We start from the raw sequence: 23,126 nt of genomic DNA, 5'->3' as shown, positions 1-23,126 counted from the left end.
CCTTCTATTTTTGTCTATTTCTCCCATTCAACCAGTCTGTCTCACATTTTCTGCAATGTGTTCATGCCATCATTTTTCTAGTCAGAGGTACAGCAATGTGAATCAGACACAATGAGATGAGGAAATGATGATGGTTAACATTTGTTGAATGTGGTGTGCATGTATAGTGTTGTCAACATTACCTTTTAAGATTCAATATTATCTGCAATTTGGTTGTCAACAAACTGTGCCGAGTCTTTGCATTACAGTAATGTGACTGATGTGATTTTGGTGTTGCAACCTCCACATTATAACCCGTAAATCCATATACACAGATTCTTAGTTCAATTTCCAGAAAATGTTCCACCAAAAGTTATTTTAGCAAATATTTTTATTAATTGATTAATCACTTTACAAGTCATTTTTCAAGTACTGTACACATTGTAAAATGGTTGTAGTTTGAAACACATGGTTAATGCTGTAAATTGAAACAAAACTACTTGGTTAGACTTAGGAAAAGTTCATGATTTGGATTACAATGTGTATGTTTTTTAAGTTACTTAAGTCACGTACATAAATGAAGTATGTTACATAAATATGTGATGTATGATATGTGAGTAAGGAACAGTGGCCTCCTAGGTCATGTTGTTTGACATACTGTAGCCATCACCCTGACCTCCTCCCTACACAGACTTTGATTAGACACATATTTGTGATGAATCAAAAACAAACAAAACCCGGGACAAAAATATGTTTCCCCCAAAAATGTAATAGAGGATGGAATTCAGTTGTATGGGAACGTAATTTGTAAGAGACTTGGCTGTTTTGACTGTCTGCTCTGAACACCTTCTGAAATTGGAACAAATGTAGATGAAGCAACATTAGCGGTTAAAAAAGAGATAATAAGCAGATGGTGTGTGTGTGTGTGTGTTGAGCAGATAATAAAAAATATATTTATTTGCTAATACGTGTGAGAAGCAGACAGGTTACAGACACATTTGCAGGTGTCACAGCTGCTCCTGCAGGCTGACGTGCCCTCATATGTGTTTGCCTACGAGTGTGTGTGTAGGTTTGTGTATCCACTTGAATTTGTATGGCATGTGTGTGGGTGTGTGTGTGTGTGTGTGTTTGTGTTATCTGTGTGCGCGTGAGACTGTCAGGACAGCTGCTTCAAAGATGGCAGTGTGAGCTTTTGTTCTGTCTCTTTAATCAAAGTGCTTCCCTACAGCTTGGCCTGCCAGACAAAACCAAAGTCAGCCAACATTGGACGGAGAGACACAGAGAAAGAAAGAGAGAGAGAGAGAGAGAGACAGAGAGAGAGAGACAGACAGACAGAGAGAGAGACAGAGAGAGAGACCTGTGGGTGAGAGGCCATAAGGTCTGTTTCTGTCTCTGGTGCAATTTGATGAAACCGGCAGTCAGCCAATCAGACATGACGATGAGCCAACCAGGGAATAACCTGCAGGTCAGCTAACACATTCACACTCACACACACACACCCCTGCACACACAATCATCCGCATGTGCTTGTTTGAATCGCAGCATTGTTCACTGAGGTCTAAGCAGACCTTTTCTCGATATCAAGTGTTGCATGTAGAAAGTAATTGAGTTGGTTGTAATTGGTCGTGGTCGGCTGGTTTGACTAGTAAATGCTGGCTTTGCATAAACACACAAATTAAATCCTTGTTTATGTTGTGTGTCTGCGTGTGCACATGCTACCGTATCACTGATGTTGTCTTGGTTTATGTGCTGATTGCAAAAACAGACCCTGACTTGCATGTTCCTGCTCAGAAAGCTGGTGGTAAAACGGACAAAAAAGTATGAAAGGGTGAGTGACATGTGAAACAAAGGAGCGAGAGATGGATGGAGGTGGTCAGAAAGGGAGAAAAAGATGGAGCGAGAGGTCTCAGCTGAAATTTAGGGGAGAGGGGGGACTGTACTGGTGTTTCCAGCAGCAAATACCTTCAAGCTTGGCTAATGCGCTGTATGTGTGTGCATGTGTGTCTGGCCCTTTGACAGAGGCACTGCTCTGTTACAGTGACTCATACGAGCTGTAACAAGGAACAGATTGCTGTTCATTTATATGTAGCAGGCATTTGTCCGTGTGTTATACCACCCTGGTGACTCTAAAGGTCTTCTACATGCCAGTTAATGCAGCAGCAGACGGTCCAGATACGTGTCTCACACACACACACACACACACACACAAACAGTGTTGTCTTATGTGAGACTAATAATAGACAAAGAAACTTCAGAGGTGTAAGAAACACACAACACTTTGGGCCTCCCACTGAGTAGGAATGTGCAGTGTCAGCCTTCGTGTCTATGCCTTCCCTTTATTACCCCCTTGTCTCTCGCTTCTCTCTTTCTCAATTTGTTTATTGTCCTCTCTTACACACTTTCTCCTCCCCCCCCCCCCCACTCCAAGCCTCACTCCCTGCGCGGCCGTTATGGCGGAGAGGGAGAATGATGTCCCACCATCATGTCTTTCCGGCAAAACTGTGCCTATAAGATGTCGTTTACACATCTCACTGCTTTTCTCACCGCCCGTTACAGAGGGCTTAATGCACCATTTGACAATGACATGACAATGCTACTATACAGTATGTGTGTTGTGTGTGTGTGTGTGTGTGTGTGTGTGTGTGTGTGTGTGTGTGTGTGAGCAGTGACAGTGAGAACACACTTGTCCTGTCTTTACATAACCACTGTACAAGTAGCAAACTGGGGCAGCCAGAGAGAAAACAAAACTATTACTGTGTGTGTGTGTTTTGACTTTTGCATACCCTTATTTCTGTGTCTGTGTGTGTGTCAAGGGTCGAATCTACGGGGAGTATGTTTTAAGACAAAAATATGCCGAAAAAAAGGAGAGAGGCGGACAGGCAGTCTAGAGAAAGAAGCAGAGGAAGGAACGATTTGGTTTCTTGACCTCTGCCACACTCCGACATCCAGCTGATGTGCTGAAAATCAATCAAGACCCTCGGTTATCAAGGACATTTGAACTGGTTCTCAGAGGGGAAAGCTTTCCAGGGTAGCCCGATGAGGTAGACGCACAACTGCATCCTGTGTGGATGTCATTAATCGGAACGTGTGTCGCATACAATGATGCTTGGCTGAGCAAAGACATCCCACTTAACAAAAAAACGTGTTGCACTGACTCCACTGTCTCACTTTGTAACCTTACATCTCTTCCCGGCCTTGACGTGGGAGGAATTAAGGAGAAAGGAAAGGATGCAGGAAAAGGAACTCTGGGAATTAAAAAGAACCCAATGAAAGGCAAGCAGCAAAGAAAAGGGAGGTGAAGGGTAAAGGCTAATTGGTCACTGTTTATTAGCATTGTCCCTTTCATTGGACCGTGTGCATATTGACATTTTCACTTTAATTCTCCAGTGAGAGTCTTCTGCTGGTAAAAGAGCATACTGATGGGATTCACACAGGGTGGAGGAAAACTCCACCTTGATTGCACATTTCTCATTTTCTGCAGTCTCTAGCAATACTCGTGATTGCCTTCCAGTGCTTTTGTAAAACAAACACTAAATAAATATACGAGTAGCCTAGATGTCTGTTATAAGCTGTGAAATCTTGATTTAATTGACCAGCACGTGTCTTGCTTTGGCTTGTCTATAGATTTGAGGTGTTAGCAAAAGCTTTTCCTGAAGGCAGACTCTAAACCATCTTTTGAGATGAACAATAGATTTGTATTTTTCTTAATTTGACATGAATGAATCCTTGCCTTCTCTATCTTCCTGCCCGCTGCCTATAAATTGAGGTCCACCATCTTTTTAAGAGAAGAAAGAGAGGAAATCCGACTACTAGTAAAACCCAAACTTCAGGTCAAATGATCTGTTTTTGCAGTGCAGTCGGTGTTGCCTGGTGCAAGTGTGCTGATGCAACACTTGAAAAAAACAATTATTGGCTTCTCATTCACACTGACTGATTACCTTCACTGACTGAATTAGACGTCGCTAAGAATTTCCGTGCTGTTTGCAATTGAATGAGAATTAATGAGCCTGAGAAGTATCGCAAGAAGTATTTAAAAATGTATTTAACTTTGCAAATTAAAACAGAATTAACAATAAAGAAATGAAAAATGGGAGATAGAAAAAAAAAACTCCCATTGGATTCCTACTTTAAAGGTGCCCTAGGAAAGCAAAGAGCCAGGACTTAGCCCAAAAATTTGAAAATTGACAACTTCTCAATCCCTACCCCCTTTCCACTAAAGCCCAAAACGGTCTCCTAAGCCCCTCCCCCCACAAAGGAGATCTGTGGACAACAGAGTGGGGGGAAACCTATCTGCAGCTTCTGCAAGGGGAAGGCGTAGGCAAAGGACGCTATGAATTTTGAAATGCGTGCGTATGAGCAGTGATTGACACGCAGTTAGACACGCAAATATGACAGAAAATTAGTTATGCAAGTCTTACACTGCACCTTTAAGTGCTTTGCCGAAGGCCATAAAAGCAGTATTTGCTAAGTGAGAGAAGCGCATTAGGCTGTTTAGACCAACATTAGCACTAAGTGAAGAAATCCAAAACAAGTAGCTTCTAGCCTGACCCTGTCCAAAAGTTAAAACTTATGTCTTGTGTTTTTGCCGAGATTAAACAAATCTAGCATGAGAGCTTTAGAGGCAGTAGTATGTTACCTTTGGAACAGGCAGGTTAGCGGTTTACCCTGTTCACAGTCTTAAAGCTAAACTAAGCTAAGGTCTGCTGGCTGTAGTGTCACAGTGAGTAGCAACAATCTTCTCATTCATCTCTCAGGAAGAAAATCCCCAATCCCAAAATGTCAAACTATTCTGTTAACAGGGTGCTGTTTTTGGTCGCTGGTTACTCAATCAATGTCCCCTACTATTTGTTGGACTGGAGACTCAAACCAGCAACCCTCCAGCCTTAAAGCCGGTCTCTTCTTACTGAGCCTGGGCTACTACAGCTCCTATGTCCTTTTTAAAAAAAGATTATCACTCAGCAGGTCGCTCTGTTCTCCTCCATATTTAAAGACTTTATCAGGATCATTATTCAGGAAGTAAAAGTTAAAAACTGATGAATAGGGATTACACTCTCTGCTATTCTGTGATGGGGAGTGGCAGTCATTAGCAAGAGATATTAATAGACAGCCTATTAGCTTAGGTTGGAGCTTTGTGTCAGACTCTGTTACAGTTACACTTACTTTCTGTCTCCCTCTTCTGCTTCTCTTTCCCTTCATTGTCTCGCCCCTCTTCCTAACACATCTCTTTCGTCCTCCTTTGCCCAGCTCCAGTTTATTGCTACTTTGACTCATTCATGGCTCTTCTTCTTCCTTCTCACACTCTCTCTCACGTTCGTACAATGACCCTCTCTGTCACTTTACTCACTCACAGTTTTCCTTGCTACAGGTCCAAACCACTTCCCCACAGCATTTTCCCGTTTTTCATACTTTTGTGGTCACATCATGCTATTTCTAACCATAAATCCCCAAACCACAACCCCCCTATTGGTCGCCAAGCATAATTTAAAAACATACTCTCACCTCCCCTCCGACCCATCTTTTCCTATCTGTCTTTCTCACTCACTTTTACCATGACCAAATGCAGATACAGGCTTCCATATTTGTAAGCTGGGGGGGAACCAGCTAAATCTCTTCTTCATCCTTCTCTTTCATTGTTCTTCTTCTTCATCCTTCTTCTTTCAACACAAAATTGTTCCTCTACTTTATCGTCTGCTTTTCAAGGTAATACTTAGCCGTCATGGGCGTCAGTTTGGTTTGAAATGGGCTGGGGACAGAGATGCATTCTTTTTCTTTTTTTCTTGTGCCGGGTCATGTTTTGAAAAACGCTGTCCTGTAGCTTACTAATGTAAATGAATAAAAACGAAATACACAAATGTGATGATGTCCAACACGTGTTATGAAGAAGAACGCCTTAAGTTTCCAAAAACCATTGGACATATGGCCCACTATGTTCTGCTTCAGGAATCCATGAAGACAATGTGACATGACACGGGAGAGAGGAGCTACGAAAGGAAAGAAGCGTGTAGCCAGCAGCAGCAGAACGGCTGTGTCTGTGCCTGCCCTGTGGGAATAGACATTTTTGTGGATTTGTTGGCATCTGGCACTCAAGAATTATATGTGTTATGAGCTTTATTTTTTAACTAAGTTGAGCTTGAGGTTTTCAAAAAAAGTGGTGGGTACAAAATGACTCATTACAAAATACAAAATCAACACCTAAGTTAGCAGGGATCGAAGGTTATAAATGCTACATGTTGCAACCAAGGCCTGAGTTAGGGTTTGATGATTCCACTGCAGCTTTAATTACACCCTCAATCAAATCACACTACTTTGTATTTGTGCATCATCTGACAACATGACTGTAAATATGTGTCTGTTTAGCATCCTCAGCTATGTCGGTTTACAAAAATGAACAGTCACAGAGACTTCTATGCCTAATGTTGCTGCCTGCATGTCTGATGTACTGTGTAATATGGATCAAATTAATATTGTGATGAATACAACACCATTCCCGCAAAGTAATTGTGTTGAGAGTCCACATAGGTTGATTCACTTAAACTACATCTTGGGTTGTGTCTGAAATAACTTATTTATTCATTACTCCCTCTATAATAATCACTCAAGCGGTTTACTTTACAGTGAGCAATAAAACAAGATTTTGGATAATCATGAATCATCATTTTGTGCTGTCACTGACAGAAGACTTTTTTTTTAGCATCCATAAAAAGTGACACATTACATTGTGTGATTGATATTGCTATGGACAATACATTCACTCCATCTTGGGAATGGTTTAGGGTGCTATAAACTGTGTATATTTCACACTCAAACACCCAAATATAGTGGCGGGCAGTAAATATACTGAACTAAATTTATTTTCAATAAATATCTCACACTGACAAATTTCAAAAAAATTGATTAATTAGAACCGCAATATCTCAAAAAACTGAATCACCATCATCATCAAGTTATCGCCCAGCCCTTGACCATATCTCTGAAAAGTGGCACTCAAATGTTTTAAGACCAAATGTATTGTTTTTGAATGTATCAATTTTTTAAGAGCATTTCCAAAAAGCTTCATCTTTAGGGTGAAAATCATCTGCTTGGTGTGCAACAATAAAACCTGAACCTACACCTTTATGTGGCCTTGCTCTTCATCCTCCATCAGATGTGGCTTCACCTCAACACTGTCTGCTCTTTATTCCTCACTAACGACCTCTCTGTCCAACCTTCTCTCTTTAACAAATTCCCTCATTTCTTCCCAATCATCTTATCTCTGCTTTTATCGCTCCTGCATTGTGCAGCCGTGACCCCTCTGAGAGAGAGGTTGAGGGAGACACTGTTTGAGAGTGGGGCGAAAAAAAGAAGGAGAAAGGGAGAGAGTGGCAGAGGGTAAGGTTTCGATTTCACAGCAGACATAGGCTGACTTTATGCAGGTAACCTCTGTAAATGGGTTTTCGATCACTAATTCTCAACAGATCCCTAGAAACGATTACATAAAGACACATGTGAGAGAGGACAAATAGAGAGGAAGAAGAAGAAGAAGAAGCAGAAGAAGAAGAAGAAGAAGACTCTTAGACAAACACCTACATAAAAATCGACGAATTTCCCGGTGATTTGCAGTCTGGTCGGTGAGTCAGAGAATTTACTGTTACACAGACCCCCACACTTCCCACCACATAAACAGTTCAGCATTTAAACACGGATATACACATATGGCTGTCGCCCACACTGAATCTGGGTGGAGGTCTGACCTTAATTGTTCTACTTCTGTTTGTTAATCTGTTAGTTTACTTTGGGACAAGATCGCAAGGCTCATTTGTGTTATTTCTTTTTATATTTTCAAAATGACACAGACATGCAACAGGAAACTGTTTAATTCTGACTGGCTGTGAGAGAGGCGTACTGCTAACTGTTGCCTTGTTTTTAACTAGTACCTCACCTAAAAAACACTTGCTAAGTGCTTCAGTGCTTCATGAGACACACACACACACACACACACACACACACACACACACACGCACACTTTCAGATTAACTAGTTACGTTACTTAGCTATCAAAAATTAGTAACTATTTATTTTGTAAAGTTACTCCTTCTTCAAAGTAAAACTCATTAAAATATGTTAGGCCAATAGAAAACACTTTTGTTTCTTTCATGAATGTGTCCATGAACTTCAAAAAATACTCCATTATTCCCGTTATGAAACATTCATTTGACAACATTTAGGGAAAATGTGAAATAAGATAACAACACTGGTGTTTCCTTATTGACGGCTTCATGTAGAATAAGAGGAATAACTTGTAATAATCAATGTAAAATTGGTACAATGGCTTCTCCCGTGGATTACAATACAATGATCTAACAAGTGTTGGAATAAAATGTATTCCTATCATGTGTGCTCATAAACATTATATTCACGTAGTGCATTATATTAATCATGTGTGTTCAATTCAATATATTTTGAGCTGAAGAGCAAAAGCATTACACATAGTCTGCTTGGTGTCAGTGTGATTATTAGGTTCACTTCTAAATAAGAAACATGTAGTTCATGGTTCACTGTGACCTTATGAGAAGTTGTTTTGGTACCATAGCGGTGCCGAGTGTGTCAATTCTGAAAAGCAGGGCCAAGGGTGGTTAGGGACATGTCCCGTGTTTGGGTGAAGATCCTCTCCATTAGCAGTCTGAGACCGGTTATCTATTGTGCAGGCCGTGCTCTGCTAGACATTAACCTTATGGAGACAAAACACAGCACACAAACATGTCACGCGGTAGCAACTGAACTGCCCCCCCCCCTCCCTGTGCACATAAGATCAAGCAGAAAGGGCTAAAGAGTTAGACAAACTTGGGGAGAGCTATGGATGCATATTCGCTGTAACTCTGTCTCTGGAATATCTATTCTATTGGAATGAACGTTCTTTTATCCAACCTACGGACTTGAACCCTTCTTCCTGAAAGAATCTAGAGGGCAGGATTTAAGCCCAACACAAGCTGAAATACAACAAAAAAATTCCATCATCCATCCATTTTTTAAATACATTCTTTTCCACTGCAAGGGGACGGGGACTGGAGTCTATCCCAGCATAAAATGGGCAGGCGGCAGGGTACACCCGTAGGACACCCACATTCACAACTATAGGCCCAACTACAAGTTCCAACACACGCAGGATTTTGGACTGCTGAGGAAACCAGAGCACCAAAGGGAAACCCACGCAGATGCTCTGAAAAGGGAAAGACAGGACAGAAAGAATAATTGATGATTTTTAAAGGATTTAATGCAACACTGCTGATCTATTTATTGTGAATTTTAACCCCAAATTGATTATCTGAATAGTGCTGTAAAGATTGGTCAATTTATAGAAATGTTCCTTCGATTCAGATATCAATTCATCATTTATCAAAAACAATGCCACACATCTGCTTTTTCCAGCTAAATATCAGCTTCCCCACTACTTCATATCACTGTGATTGAATAGCTTTGGGCTTTGAACTTTCCATCAAAATAAAAATAAAAAAATCAATTTTAAGACGCTACATCGGGCTCTGAGAGATTGTCATGGTCATTTTTCACAATTTTCAGACACCTTGGATACTAAACAATTAATCTAAACGAATAATCAAACGACTGATCAATAATGGATATACATAGCTCTCAATTTAAAAACTGTGATGTGTTCTCGGGCAACCCATTACCTCCCATTACAACACGCTCACGTACATGTGCACATAATCACTCAGAGATCCCCTCTCTCTAATTCCAAGGAGAATTTCTCTTTGCTTCATCAGTCTATGAATTAGCAGAGAGTGAGAAAGAGAGAGGTAGAGCCTAATAAGCGCAATCTGTACTTTCTGTTTATTCCGTCTCAGCCCAAATTGTTTCTAGGTGCGGCTTGTTCAAAAAGTAATTCTCCTCCACCATATTTAATTGTTTTATTATGTCATTACTCCATGTTGCTGGAGCATTAACGCACCGTGCATTCCACTACGCCTATTAAACTGTAATGGCTCTACAAAGCAATATACGTCGTAATCAGACATACACACGCGCACGCAAACACTATCAAACGCACACACGCTATTAAACGCCAATGGTGCCAGAGAGTGATATGAGGCAATATTGCGGGTGAGCAATCTGATGAAGTGTGCAGAAACAGTCATTAGCTGAGTCCTCGTCCCTGTTCAGTTTGCCACACACTTAACATCTTAACGAAGGAGCTGCATTGCTTTCACGCTGCATCGGCTTATAATCACTTGCAGAAACACTATCAGAATTATAGCACACGCACACACTCACTTCGTCACTCATTTGTAGACAAACACACAGACAGTTTGCTCGTTTCACCCAGCTTATGGGGAAAACTGTGGAGTCTGAGAATATGTGCATGCGTTAAGGCATGTGTAAGTGCGAGGTAGCGAGAGAAAGTCTTAAATGTTTCTGAGAGTGTGAGAGGAAGTAATAAGATGAGTGGAGTGCGTTTGTCTGCCGAGAGAGGGATGATGGATTGTTGAGGAGAGGCAGGTGAAGCTGAATATCTCCCTACAGCGACGGTCATAAAGCAAGAGAGCAGCATCCTCTCCAACAACACAATGAGATCAAATAACCTCCAGTGCCTCTAAGCACACACACACACCTACACGCACACACACTCAAGAGGTGAAAGCAACATCAGTGGCTGGCACTGATATTCAGGCTTCGCTCTGTTTTGAAACATCCATCATATCTTGAGCAGAAAGAGAGAGGCAATGAAAGTGTAAAGATGAGCACTCTATGACACACTCCCCCACCTTCCTACCTCTCGCAAAAACACACATACGCTCACATGCACAGCGCATGCACACACAGATAGATACATAGAAATGCGTGAAGTTTGCGAGTGAGAGGAGGTTGAAGTAGAAGAACAAATGTGAGTAGGAAGGGTCAGTAATGGGAAAGACTCTCCAAGGCTCAGGAGATGGATTAGGACCGTGCGTGTGTGTGTGTGTGTGTGTGTGTGTGATTTGATTTAATTAGATTTATTTAATTGCATTAAGAATGCCTTACACAGGAAAAGACATCAAATACAATTGAGGATTAAAACGCAATAAAGTCCAATGTGGTCCTCAACACATAACATCAAGGCAAGACAAGACACTTAAAGAGTGCATAATAAACATTGACATGATACAACATTTTTCTTAAATAAATAAAAATGAAAACGATAATTTGCCTTTTGTTCTATTCCGCGACCCGTCTTTAACTACCAGGCCTTGGCTGTCTTTTTGAAAGGGTTCAGTGTGGAAATGACTGTTGCCGACCTAACTTATTCCACTGAACTGCCCCTAAACAGGCAAAGGTTCCTTTCCCTAACGCTGTCTTAAATCTATAAGGACACAGGTCAGATATGCTGCCCATGCGTGTAAACCTTGTGGGTTTCCTTTACCTTAGTTATAAGGCACGACAAAAAAATTGGGTACAGTTGTAACACGAAACTCAACAGGGAGCCAGTTGAGCTCAACAAATTGTGATCTAGCTACAATATATGAGACCTATGGCCCAAGTTCAGAATTACTCGTATTAATTTACTCTGTGCTGTTTGGTAGGCATTCAAACCAGGAAGTACATGCAAATTTAAAATGATTTAAATTCAAGTGTGTGTGTGTGTGTGTGTGTGTGTGTGTGTGTGTGTGTGTGTGTGTGTGTGTGTGTGTGTGTGTGTGTGTGTGTGTGTGTGCGTGTGAAAAAAAGAGAAAGAAAGCAAGAATGTCATCAATCTTGCTGAATTTGACCGCTACTTTTTTCATAACAATGAACCTGTGAGCAAGGCATTTTACAACTAACATCTGTCACAAAGCCTTGACACCACGACAGTCCCGCTCCCTTTCTGTCTCCGACACTCATTAACAGCCCTCTCTAACTTCTCGCTTTGGTGTGATATTGTGGGTGTTTGCCTATTTGTGTGTGCCTGTCCACATGTGAGACTCCCCATTGCTATACAATGTGTGTGGAATTTCATGCTATAATCGGTCAGGGACCGGAACACATGGCAAACAAAGCAATCGGCACAACAGAGCGCCATCTCTTTACACACATAGTTTATAGGGCACACACACACACACAGACAAACACATACACACGCATGTATGCACACACACACACTCACAACTTCTGAACAGGCTGGTGAGATGTAGTTCTCTTTGAGATTCTGCTCTTTGCCCTCTTCTGCAGATGGACAATTATGATCAGATGTGGTCCATTACACCGCGACCACACACAATACGCTGCATGTGCAAGTTCCATGAAAAATCATAGAAACATCCACCAGCATGTTCTAAGGGGTAATTTAGGATTAGTGCGTGCTATGCTCAAAACAGCCTAAAACATTGCCACATTGACATGGAAATTAGACCAATCTACCACTGGTGCAAATGGTAAGAAAACAGTTACTTAAATAGCAAAAAAAAAGTGTGGACATGCACACACAGAAAGATATGCATATGAATGGCATGTGAGGGGTCTGTCCCAGTGCTTGGTTGTGCCTATCAAAGGCTTGTCTCTCCCAGAGACCAGTCGAGGCCCAGCCTTACACACTTAGCATTAGAATAGATCAATGGCACAGGAAAGGAGGCACGCAGGCTTTCATACTCTGAAAACCCACCTTCAGCCTCTATCTTCCCCCTTTCACTCCCTCTTTGGGCCATCCCAGCCCTCCACCCCCACTGTTAGCCCTCTCCTATTATCTCCTGCTCCTCTTATTCCATCCCCCCCTCCCCATCTCCGTCTTAAGACTTCACTCTCCCCCTCCTCTCCAGAAGGAAGCCTTTTTAACCGTGACCAGAACTCAGAGCCGCATGGACCGTGACCACATAGCCATACAACACCAGATAGTGTGTGTGTGTGTGTGTGTGTGTTTGTGTGTGTGACATAAAATAATCATAGTTAAGCCTGCCACTGCTCAGTCACCCTCAGTGTTGTGAGTGTCTGAACAGGCTGCTTTAGATCCTGTTTAGCTCGGTGGGATTCGCTGTCTGGTCATCAGCATTCATCCCAACACTTCACTGACTAACTGACAAACTCCACTTAATGGAATCAAACTTGGCCCATCAAACGTGTGTCAGTGCATGTATTTGTGTGTGTGTGTGTGTGTGTGTGTGTGTGTGTGTGTGTGTGTGTGTGTTGACACTTGTCTGTCGATACCCAGAGACAGCCTTCAGCCAGAGAATAGGAGAGAGGTAAGGAAAAACAAGCCAGCTCTCCTTTACTCTCTAATTACAAATGACAAACCTGCTACCAAGAGTCTGGCACCTGACGACGCATGATAACCTCTCAGCTCTCTGCCAATACGCAGTGGCAGGCTGGAGGCTATGTGCCTGTATGTGTGTGCGTGTGTGTGTGTGTGTGTGTGTGTGTGTGTGTGTGCGCGTGCGCGCATTTGTGTGAACAGATTAGAACAAGAACAAAATCAGTCCTGCCCTTCGGCTCTGATTCCCAATGACAAAGCAAGAATTTTACGACCAATATGTCACCTGTCTTCCTTGCATCCTTTACTTTTAGCCATCAATATAATCCTTCCATCCTTCCTTCCTTTCTTCCTCACTCTCTATCTCTTTTTCATCACTGAAACCCAGCCGTTCTTCTCCAGATCATCCATTTCCTCCCCATGGTGTAATAATGAGGTTAACACCGCATTGTGGCCTGTACTCTTACTGTATAATATACAATATATAATATCTCTAATTGCATTGTAATGATATTAAAGGCCATCTACTGTAAGTATCATGTATCCTTACAACACGGGAAGGTTGGAACCTGTTCTCACACCATTCTCTCTTACACACCCTCAAATCTGCTGTTTTATATTTAAAGGGAAGTGGTACAAGGTTGGTTCTAAAAATGTACATACTGTAGGCTATCTGCCAAGTATAACTGTTGAACAAACAGACAATGCTGGCCTTTGCTTGCTAATATGAATACTGCCATCTCTAAACACATATTACTACAAGTACTCATATAGAAATGAAATAAAGTTTCCATTTACAATGGATTGGCAGTTAGGTTTAATATATTGTTTGGCGTCCTAAAACTTATTTTTCTATGTTACGCTACAGCTTGGGGTGCTACTGACTTCCTGTTTACAATGTTGATTGCTTTCAATTGGACAGAGCTACATACTTACCCATTAATTTAGTAGATAAATCACTAGATTGAAACTATCGAGTATTTACGCCAAACTTAGTAAGAAACAGCCGGTCCAACCCAGCCCAGTAGGTGTTTGCCCATTTTGAAGACTTCTCGTCCATGCTGGTTTTTAGTTCTGGACCTTGGAAACAGCAGTTTAGAAAATAATCTTACCACAAGGTCTATAGCTATTCTGGAGCTTTCAGGCACATTGCATGATTTGTATGAGTGGATGGATGAGCTTTACTTAATCTCCAAAGTGAAAACTGGTTTGATTAGTTCGATGCTGATTTTTATTAGTAAATGTTTACCCAGTTGGCATTGAGCGATTGAGGATTTGTGTTTTTCTATAACGCAATAAAAGAAGCCAAATGTCTCAAACTGAAATGTTAAATGTTGTCATTGCTGTAGAGGAACTTGATCTAAATAAAATTATTATTTAGAAGTAAAGAAGAGCAAGGAACTTTTAGTTTTTTTTAAATGTTCAATACTCTACAGATGTAAAACAGATAAACGTGATAACAATTTAAAATGTGAAAAATAAAAAATGGGGCAGAGAGATAAATAAGAGATACACAGAGAAACTCAAACACACACCAACACTGGCCTGAATGGACCGCCAGACATGGGTTCACGCTACAGGATTGAGCGTACACTTCTTCCCATTCACATTTAGCATTGAGTTAGCATTGACTCCCTGCTGAATAGCCTTGTGAAGGCACAGGCTGATGCTAACCGGGAGGCACTATCGCTATCCGCCCTGCTACTTGGCGGAATAGCGGAGGCGGCATTTATATGGTAATGTCAGGAACGTTTCAGGGCCAAAGCTTGGGACCGTGGGCACTCTGTGATCCTCCAAGCCCAAAAAGGACAGATCTCCAGGGCATTGTGATTTCCCCAGTCAAGGCCCTGAGTGATCAGGATAAGCCCGTCCATGCTGCTTTAGTGCTGTCACTCAGCTGCTATTGTGGTCATGTGAACGGCCATTTTCATCACAATTGACCTCGGTTTTGGCAGTACTGTTCTGCAGGGCCCTCCTTTCTCTATTCTTCTGTGCCCTCCCCTCCTTCCCTTTCGCCCTCCATCAATGATTTTTTTTTCTTCTCTGTCTAGTCTTTTTTTGTGTGCTCTATCTTTCTTTCTTTCTACTTTCCAGCACTAACAGAGGCCCATAGATATGGCTAACGCAGAGTTTAACTGGTCTCTCTGCCTATCCGCCGGCCTCTCCGCAGCCCTATTCGCTCCTTAAGAGAAGAGTGTCATGGAGCCTTTGATTATCTGAACTGATACTGTAGAGAATTGCAACCTGTGATGCAGTACATATGCTCAGATTCAACTCAAGGGAGTGAAATACTGAGTGTATGTTGTGTGAGCGACATTTTACAACCCAAGTGCATGGGTGGGTGTCTTTAATCAATCACGGAGTGTATGGTGTGAGTGTTATTCTACACGTTTGTGTGATGCGGAGTGTGTTTGTGTGTGTGTTTGTTCTCACTTTATTTGATCAGGGCTGGGAGAAAATAACAATGTACTCCCTTAAGGAAGCTGTGGGAGGTAACGACAGAGATTGTCCCTGTGAAACAAGTTTTTCCTGCATTTGTGAGTGTGTGTGTGTGTGTGTGTGTGTGTGTGCATGTGTCTCTGTGTATGAAAACAGAGGGGGGAAAGAGAGATAGAGGAGGTGGAGAGTCAAGAGTATGCATATGTATGGGTCTAATACATGTGGGTAATGTGTGTGGGTGGTATGCTTTTAGACTGTGCCCCCTCCCAAACACACACACACACACACACACACTAGGTGCCTGGATGCAAAGAACTCTGCTCCATCAACACAACACATCCTATTTCTCAACTTCTCCTCCCACATCTCCCTCTCCCCCTCCACCACCTTTATTTCTCCCTCTCCCGGGAAGTGACACAGAATTCTTTTTAACTGCAGTACATTCATTACAACAACCCTGCAACTCCCACATCCTTCATTCACCCCTTCCCCCCTTTACCTTCTACTCCTATCTTCTACATTCTCCCTCCCTATAACACAAGTGAAATAAAGACGTGTGCGTATCCACCTCCAGCAGCTGAGAGAGGTGGTAAACACTCATTCATATGCGGCCTTACTACAGCAGTGCTGGCACAAATTTCCTGTGCCTCAGAGCGTAGGAAGGGAAAGCAGAGCCTGCAGACAGTGTGGGTGTAAGCACTGAGGACAGCCATCCTCTTTCTATCTCCCTCCATTGACAACAATTGACTCTGCTCCGTGCCCACGCATGTACACACAAAGACACAGCTGTCCCTCGTGTAAATGCATTTGCACATTGTCCACCAAGGGTCAAAAACACAATGGTATGATTACAATCCTGCGCACACACACACACACACACACACACACACAACCACACACACACTCCACCTTAGATAATGTTGGATGGATAGACAATATACATTATATAGAAATTTGTCGTTGCAGGCAACGTTAAAAATCAATTTCAAGGATTGCTTTATGGATTGTATTGTATTTTCCCATAATAATAATAAAGTATCCGGATTTGTCAGTGGAAAAGACAAAAAAAGACTTTCCCATTTGATTATTTCATTTACGAATGATTTCTCAATAGAATTTCCAGAAGGTAACAATTACCACAACTATTACAATTTCTATACTATTCTAGTGTACAAGTTCTTGTACACTAGAAAATTGTGTGCCATCCCAAAAACTCCTGCACACTGTTGATCCCTTAAACTTTATTACACAACAATGTTTAGATTTGAATTTTATTTTTGGTACTTTCAACAGAATTGTCCTCAAAAAATTTGTATGATGATATCTATATCCATATTGCAATTTAAAATGACATTTGAAGAATCATAATTATTTTATGTATCTCAATAAATCAGGGTGATGCCTTTAAGGCACTTACCAGATTATTATTTGTCTATCCAGCCATTAAAAATGGATAAATGTCCCATTTTGTATTATATAAAACAACGGAGGTAACAAATTCTCACATTTGGAGATATAGCCCATTGACTAATCAATCAATCAACTTATTGTTTCAACCTACTACCTACAGTGTACTATGATAAATGATTGTATTACTCACTTCTAGTCACAGTAGAGCCACAATAATGAATATTGTTTTAGTTATCCAGGATCACTCATCATTTTTCACCTCTATCAAATAATTACCGTAATTGTTTAATGAAAAAAGCTCCCTCCCTAATTTCCAGCAGCTCAAGATGACCCCTTCAACTATCATGTTTAGGTCTAAAACCCTAACATGTTTGACATACAACAATATAAAAACTGAGAAAAGCAGCAAGTCATTATATTATAAAAATTTGAACCAATGAATATTTGTCATTTTGCTTAAAATGATTAATTGTCAATTAATTTCCTGTACACTGGTATCATAAATGTATCAACTGATTGTTACAGACTCTGTTCACACACAAACCTATTTCTTAAAAAACATAGGAGAGCTGCCAAATTATATTGGCAATCAGCACATCAACACAAATTGGCCAAAAACAGGGGTTCTTCATAATGAAGCAGCAACACACACACACACACACACACACACACACACACACACAATGAGAGCTCCTTGTCTGATCTGAAGAGTGACTCGGGAGAAGTATGGTGATGCAGAGGAGAACAATGAGCAGGAGAAGAAAAAGTGTTGCAGAGAACAACTCTCTCCCTAGCCGACGGAAGTGGAAGTGGGGGAGTCGAAGAGGCAGAGGATGGAAGGGGAGGGCAGAGCGACAGATACATGGAGAGAGAGAGTGAGGAGGAACAGGGTGAAACATCCAGGAGAGTGCAGTGTCTGTGGGACGCCATTGATCCAACCCTGACAGAAATAGACAGCCAGACCAGAACCGACAAAGGCCCTCAGAGACACACTAACAGACAGCGGTACATACAAGCCAACACACTGGCCATCCACACATTAGCAGTCATGCACACACACACACACACACACACACACACACACACACACACACACACACACACACACACACACACACACACACACACACACACACACACACACACACACACACACACACACACACACACACACACACACACACACAGACATTAAAGACAGAACAGGGTTACAACAAAATTGTAAATGATTTCACAGGTAATATAAGCCACATGTTGCACAGTCATCAATCACAACAATGTGCTTGGCCAAACCATTCTAAATTCTTCAAACAACGCGGTTCTGCGCAACATCTCCTGCAATCAGTCAACGATATTAAATAAGTTGCAATTTTCATTTTGGTGTCCATTGGGCTACATTTTTTTTCTTTTCTTTTTTACCTTTAAGATAAAGCAGTTTAGCTGTCTAAGGCTAGGCTTACTGGGGTTGTGAGACAATGTGCGCCCCTACATTTACATAAATGTATGCACTTAACGTAAACGCACATAAACCCTGAGCAAGGATTATGAAGGCAAAATGTAACTTTTATAATACCTAATCCAATGACTTTTCGAGTTCTCTACCCCATCAGGCATGAAGCTTCCTGCAGCAAACAGACCGCACGTGAGTAAACATGCACCGGTCCACAGGGACAGATGTTTGAATTTTTGAAGTTTTTTGTGTGTGTACTGGTAGGTGCACTTTAGAAACAAGAAACCATCTGTAGACAACTGTCGGCAGATTCAGACACAGCGGATAAGTCATGCACATGAGGAGTGCAGGGCTGTTTGGCTGAAATCAAAATCATGGCATTTAAGCAAATTGTTTTCTGCCATTAACCTACTGTTTCAATGAAACGTGAGTTTACAGATTTATTTGGTTTCCATGCTTCTGAAAAATGGAAAATAATCCAGTAAGTAATTTTCTGTGCAAGTACTGCATGCATTTCATCAGACGGCACTCTTCAAAAATATGGATAACTGATTTACTGATCTAATTTGCCTGGAATGATTCATTTGGGCAAAAAGAGTTTTGTAATTTTCATTGGACAATTAGCAGCTATTTTGCTAATCAATAAAGTGTTAAACCTATTTGTTAAGCAAACATTCTCTGTTTCCAGCATCTCAAAAAGGCTTCTCTCTGTTTTATATCATTGTAAACTAAATATTTTGGGGGATTCAAGCTGTTATTTGGACAATTTTCTGATTTTAGAGAACAAACCATCGATCGATTGAGAAATAATGTGTAGATGAATTGATACCGATTATAGTTAGTTGTAGCCCTAATATTCTTTTTGTTACAATTTCGTTAAACATTACGACATAACGATTCTGAAGTATTGCTCAGCCACACACACACACACACACACACACACACACACACACACACACGCAGATACAATACACAACGGACAACTAAAACAAAAGCAATCAAATATTACTTTATATTACTTACTAAAACTATGTCAGCCTCTATTTCATGATCATACATGCATTTGCAGAATGGCTTTTAAATAAGGCCATCACCATATGAATTACTGGCTGACTGGCTGGTTTCCACTGACACATCAGGCTGGTTGGCAGTTTCCCTGACTGGTTGCTGTTGCCATCAGGAGAAGAGTGCTTGTGTAGTGAACATTTCTGCTTCCCTCCCTGGCCTAGGCTGGGACTGATTAAAGCCTTCTGCTGAAACAAGGTCATAATTCACTTAGCCATTTCCCAATTTCCGCATAATTACCCTCCTGCTTCACGAACACTAACATGCGCGGACACACACGCACCCGCACACAATCGCACCAGCGCTCAGACACGGACACATTTCCTCTCTGATTTGTGTCATTACTGAGAGGAGAGTGGTTAAAAGGTTTCAGAGTTGGCCTCTTAGTGACAGCTTAAATGGATAAAACCTCAATTAAAGACTCTCTCCCTCTCTGCCGCGCTCTCTCTGTGGATGGAATAAGCATAATTCTGTGTCCTCGGCAGTTTGCTGAAGTGAGGACCTAGCCTCGCCTTTTTCTCTTCCTGGCTGCTAAATCAAACCTTCTCAGTCAGGACTTCCTCATATCTCGCCATAATTGTTTCTTATGAAAACCCATCGGAACAAAACCTCTGAAGTTGTTTACGGCTTGACGGACCGATAACAATATGTATGATCAAAGCTCAACAATACGCATCATTCGGCCCAGCGAGCAGTGACAATAGACACTCTTCTTGTACATTCAGCAGCTCTCCTCCCTGCTGCTCCTCTGTCCTTTCCTAGCCAGCGACAGTTGATTCCCAGTGTGTTTGATGAAAACAGCTGCATTTTCACGTGCGACTGTATTGTCTTAATGCGGAGGATTCTTAATTGTCATGTCGGTAAAGTTTATTAACACTAGACCACTCTGCTCTGTTGTGATCAGGCTCAGCATATGGCCTCAGACTGCCACTACGCTGCTACCATTAGCCACATCACAAACACACCATATGAGCATCTGGTGTGTGTGTGTGTGTGTGTGTGTGTGTGTGTGTGTGTGTGTGTGTGTGTGTGTGTGTGTGTGTGTGTGTGTAGGAGCTGACAGGCTACATTATTAGTACCCCCCCCTCTCCGCCCCCCAAAAAAGCCCCAAGAGCGCTTGTGAGGAATAGAGTTACTCACACACACACACACATACACAGATACATAAAGCGCTTTGAAACAGCTTGTAAACATCACAGCCTTGTTATTAGCACCTGATTACACTGCTGGAGCTTAGGCGTTGGCTCAGAGAATAATGTTAATATCAACAACAACATTGAGTGTGTGCGTCTGAGTGTGTGTATTTGAATGTTTTTGTGTATTGCCTTTAGCCAATCGCTGTGGGATTTGTTCTCTGTGGACAGTTTGTTCAAATTTAATACATGGGTAGGAAAGATAAATTCAAGTTTGGCCTCGCATTTTATCTAAAATCTAAAGAGCTAACGAGGAAAGACATTCATTCAATCATTTGTAAGGAAAAAAAGCTACTCATCGGCCTGAGACGGCGGCATTTGAACTTAAATCAACACGAGAAGTGTGTGACTCGGACACAGCTCCTCCTGTTCATTGCAATGTGATTTCTGAGAATTTATCATTAAGATAACTGTCCTGAAAATATCTGTTAAGTCACTTTAGTGTCACTATTTAATCTATTTGTGAGCTCTACATTTTCTTTATATGCAGTTACATTACTCAAACAAACACTTTCCTAGGATAATACGGTTATATGCAGAACAGTGAACACAGACAACCAAATATCTTGAAATCACCAATGGATTAGCCAATATTGGTGTGTTTGACTTTGTGTGAAATCAAAAGTCACTTTATTAAATGGATCTCTGTTCTGTAGCTACGGTTAGAAATACTGGTGTGGTCCCACAAAGCTTTAGAATGGGCATCTGTGTACAGTGGAGGTGAACAAAGAGTCTGTATTAGCGACTCATATCTGTGCGACTCATATCTTGTTGTTTAGAGACTGATCAAAATTTTGTTTAACAACTTTTCTCCAAAAGCATAAAGCCTTTCTGCCTTTGCCAACATGGAAGCGACCGGTAAAGAATTTGTGTCACATTTGGAGCTCAACCCCATTTTCACACCTTGTGCACACCTGGCCAAGACGCAGGTGTGCCAGCTTGTCTGTTTTTTTGGAAAGTTACAATAATTGGGCAACTCAGGCCCGCATTGTCCAAACACCTGAAACAAGGTTTTCATCATTTTCAGACAGTCCAAGCAGCACTCAGGAGAGAGACTGGCCGCAACACAAAGAACAGCAAGAAGAGCAATCACTCACAGTCTCCGACACACCTTTGGGTAATTTAGACTGTCCAATGGAACTGATCGCATGTTCTTAAAAGCAGGTGGAATAGGGAACTCCACACCAGAACCACATTTTTGAAACATATTAATCAACTATCTCTGATTGGGAAACTAGTCCTAACTGACACAAAAGTCTCACATTTAGGGCCTATTTGGTTATCACTTTAGGCATAGCAATAAAGCCATTTTATCATTTTTTTAAACTGATAAACATTTAGCTGAAGAGCTGCTCTAAGCTATTAGGGGCTCCCAGCAGGTGGTATTTGATATGATAAACATGAATGTTTTGGCAAATGTGATCATATTAAAATCAGAACATTTTATTTCAAGCTACAGTCTATAAAAGGAATTCAAAGATACTGACTATTCAATCATTATGATTTTGTGAGGGATATATTGCGCCAAGCATGACATTTAAGCTTTGTTAAAAACAAAGAAATACTTGAATTAAATGGGACATAACAACTGTCAACCTCTAATACCACACATTTTCCTTAAAGTGTGTACATTCGTGGCTTTCTCTGATTTGAGACAGGCCGACAGCAGTGTCGACCATTATTTTAACTAATGCACATTAACATTTAAAAGAAGTTCAAGAAAAAAGGCATGCAGTGTCAAATAGTGTAAACCATTATAATTACTGTTTATCTGTCCAAGAAAAAGCCTTATTTGAGCACAAGTACATTGTCATAAAAGTCAACACTTCCTCTGCATAAAATGTATTTGTGTGACCCACTCACACAGATGTTTTTGAATCAGTATTTATTGTTATTCTTCCATCGTTTCGAGTAAAAATGCAAACAAAAATTGAGCATTGACGGAAAAGCCTGATAGAACACAGCAGTAATGTACGTATGTGAATTCACTGCAGCCCACCACGCTACACCTCCCTGTTGCTTGAAGTTGACTACCCAAAATAAATTCCAACCTGTGGGAAACACTAGCAGTGATGTTATTTACTTTATTTTATCTTTCCTGCATCGACTTACTGCACCTAAATAATATCTGGCCAATTTAAGATTAACTTAAAAATCACCATTCATTTATCGTTTTAATAATTATTGTTGTAAATGTTGACATCTTTTCCTTGCTAAGTTTGTGTCAGACATAACATGGAAAAAACACCAGTTCTAGACAACCATTCAGTGTGATTTCTATGACTGTGAAAGTCTTGATAAACACAGCCTGCAAAGCGTCTGTGCAAATCACTGAGCCCCCAGGATGGAATCAGCAGTCACTCAAATCAAACCCAATCCTCGGCCAGGCATGTGTATC

At 41.2% G+C, this 23,126-nt stretch overlaps 1 protein-coding gene and 1 long non-coding RNA gene across 2 annotated transcripts in view; both read right to left on the bottom strand.

The window, feature by feature from the left end:
- efna3b (ephrin-A3b) overlaps positions 1-23,126 on the bottom strand; it is a 56,151-nt gene that overhangs the window by 26,946 nt on the left and 6,079 nt on the right. The window lies entirely within an intron of this gene.
- On the bottom strand, positions 4,126-21,933 carry LOC117946758. Its single transcript, XR_004657095.1, has 3 exons — positions 21,923-21,933; positions 6,248-6,252; positions 4,126-4,239 (listed from the first exon to the last, which is right to left on the bottom strand). It is a non-coding gene; the product is annotated as an uncharacterized LOC117946758 (long non-coding RNA).

Source organism: Etheostoma cragini, chromosome 6, assembly GCF_013103735.1.
Source record: "Etheostoma cragini isolate CJK2018 chromosome 6, CSU_Ecrag_1.0, whole genome shotgun sequence".
NCBI lineage: Eukaryota > Metazoa > Chordata > Actinopteri > Perciformes > Percidae > Etheostoma > Etheostoma cragini.
Note: the sequence above shows the minus strand (reverse complement) of the source record. Positions and strands in the feature narration are given on the sequence as shown.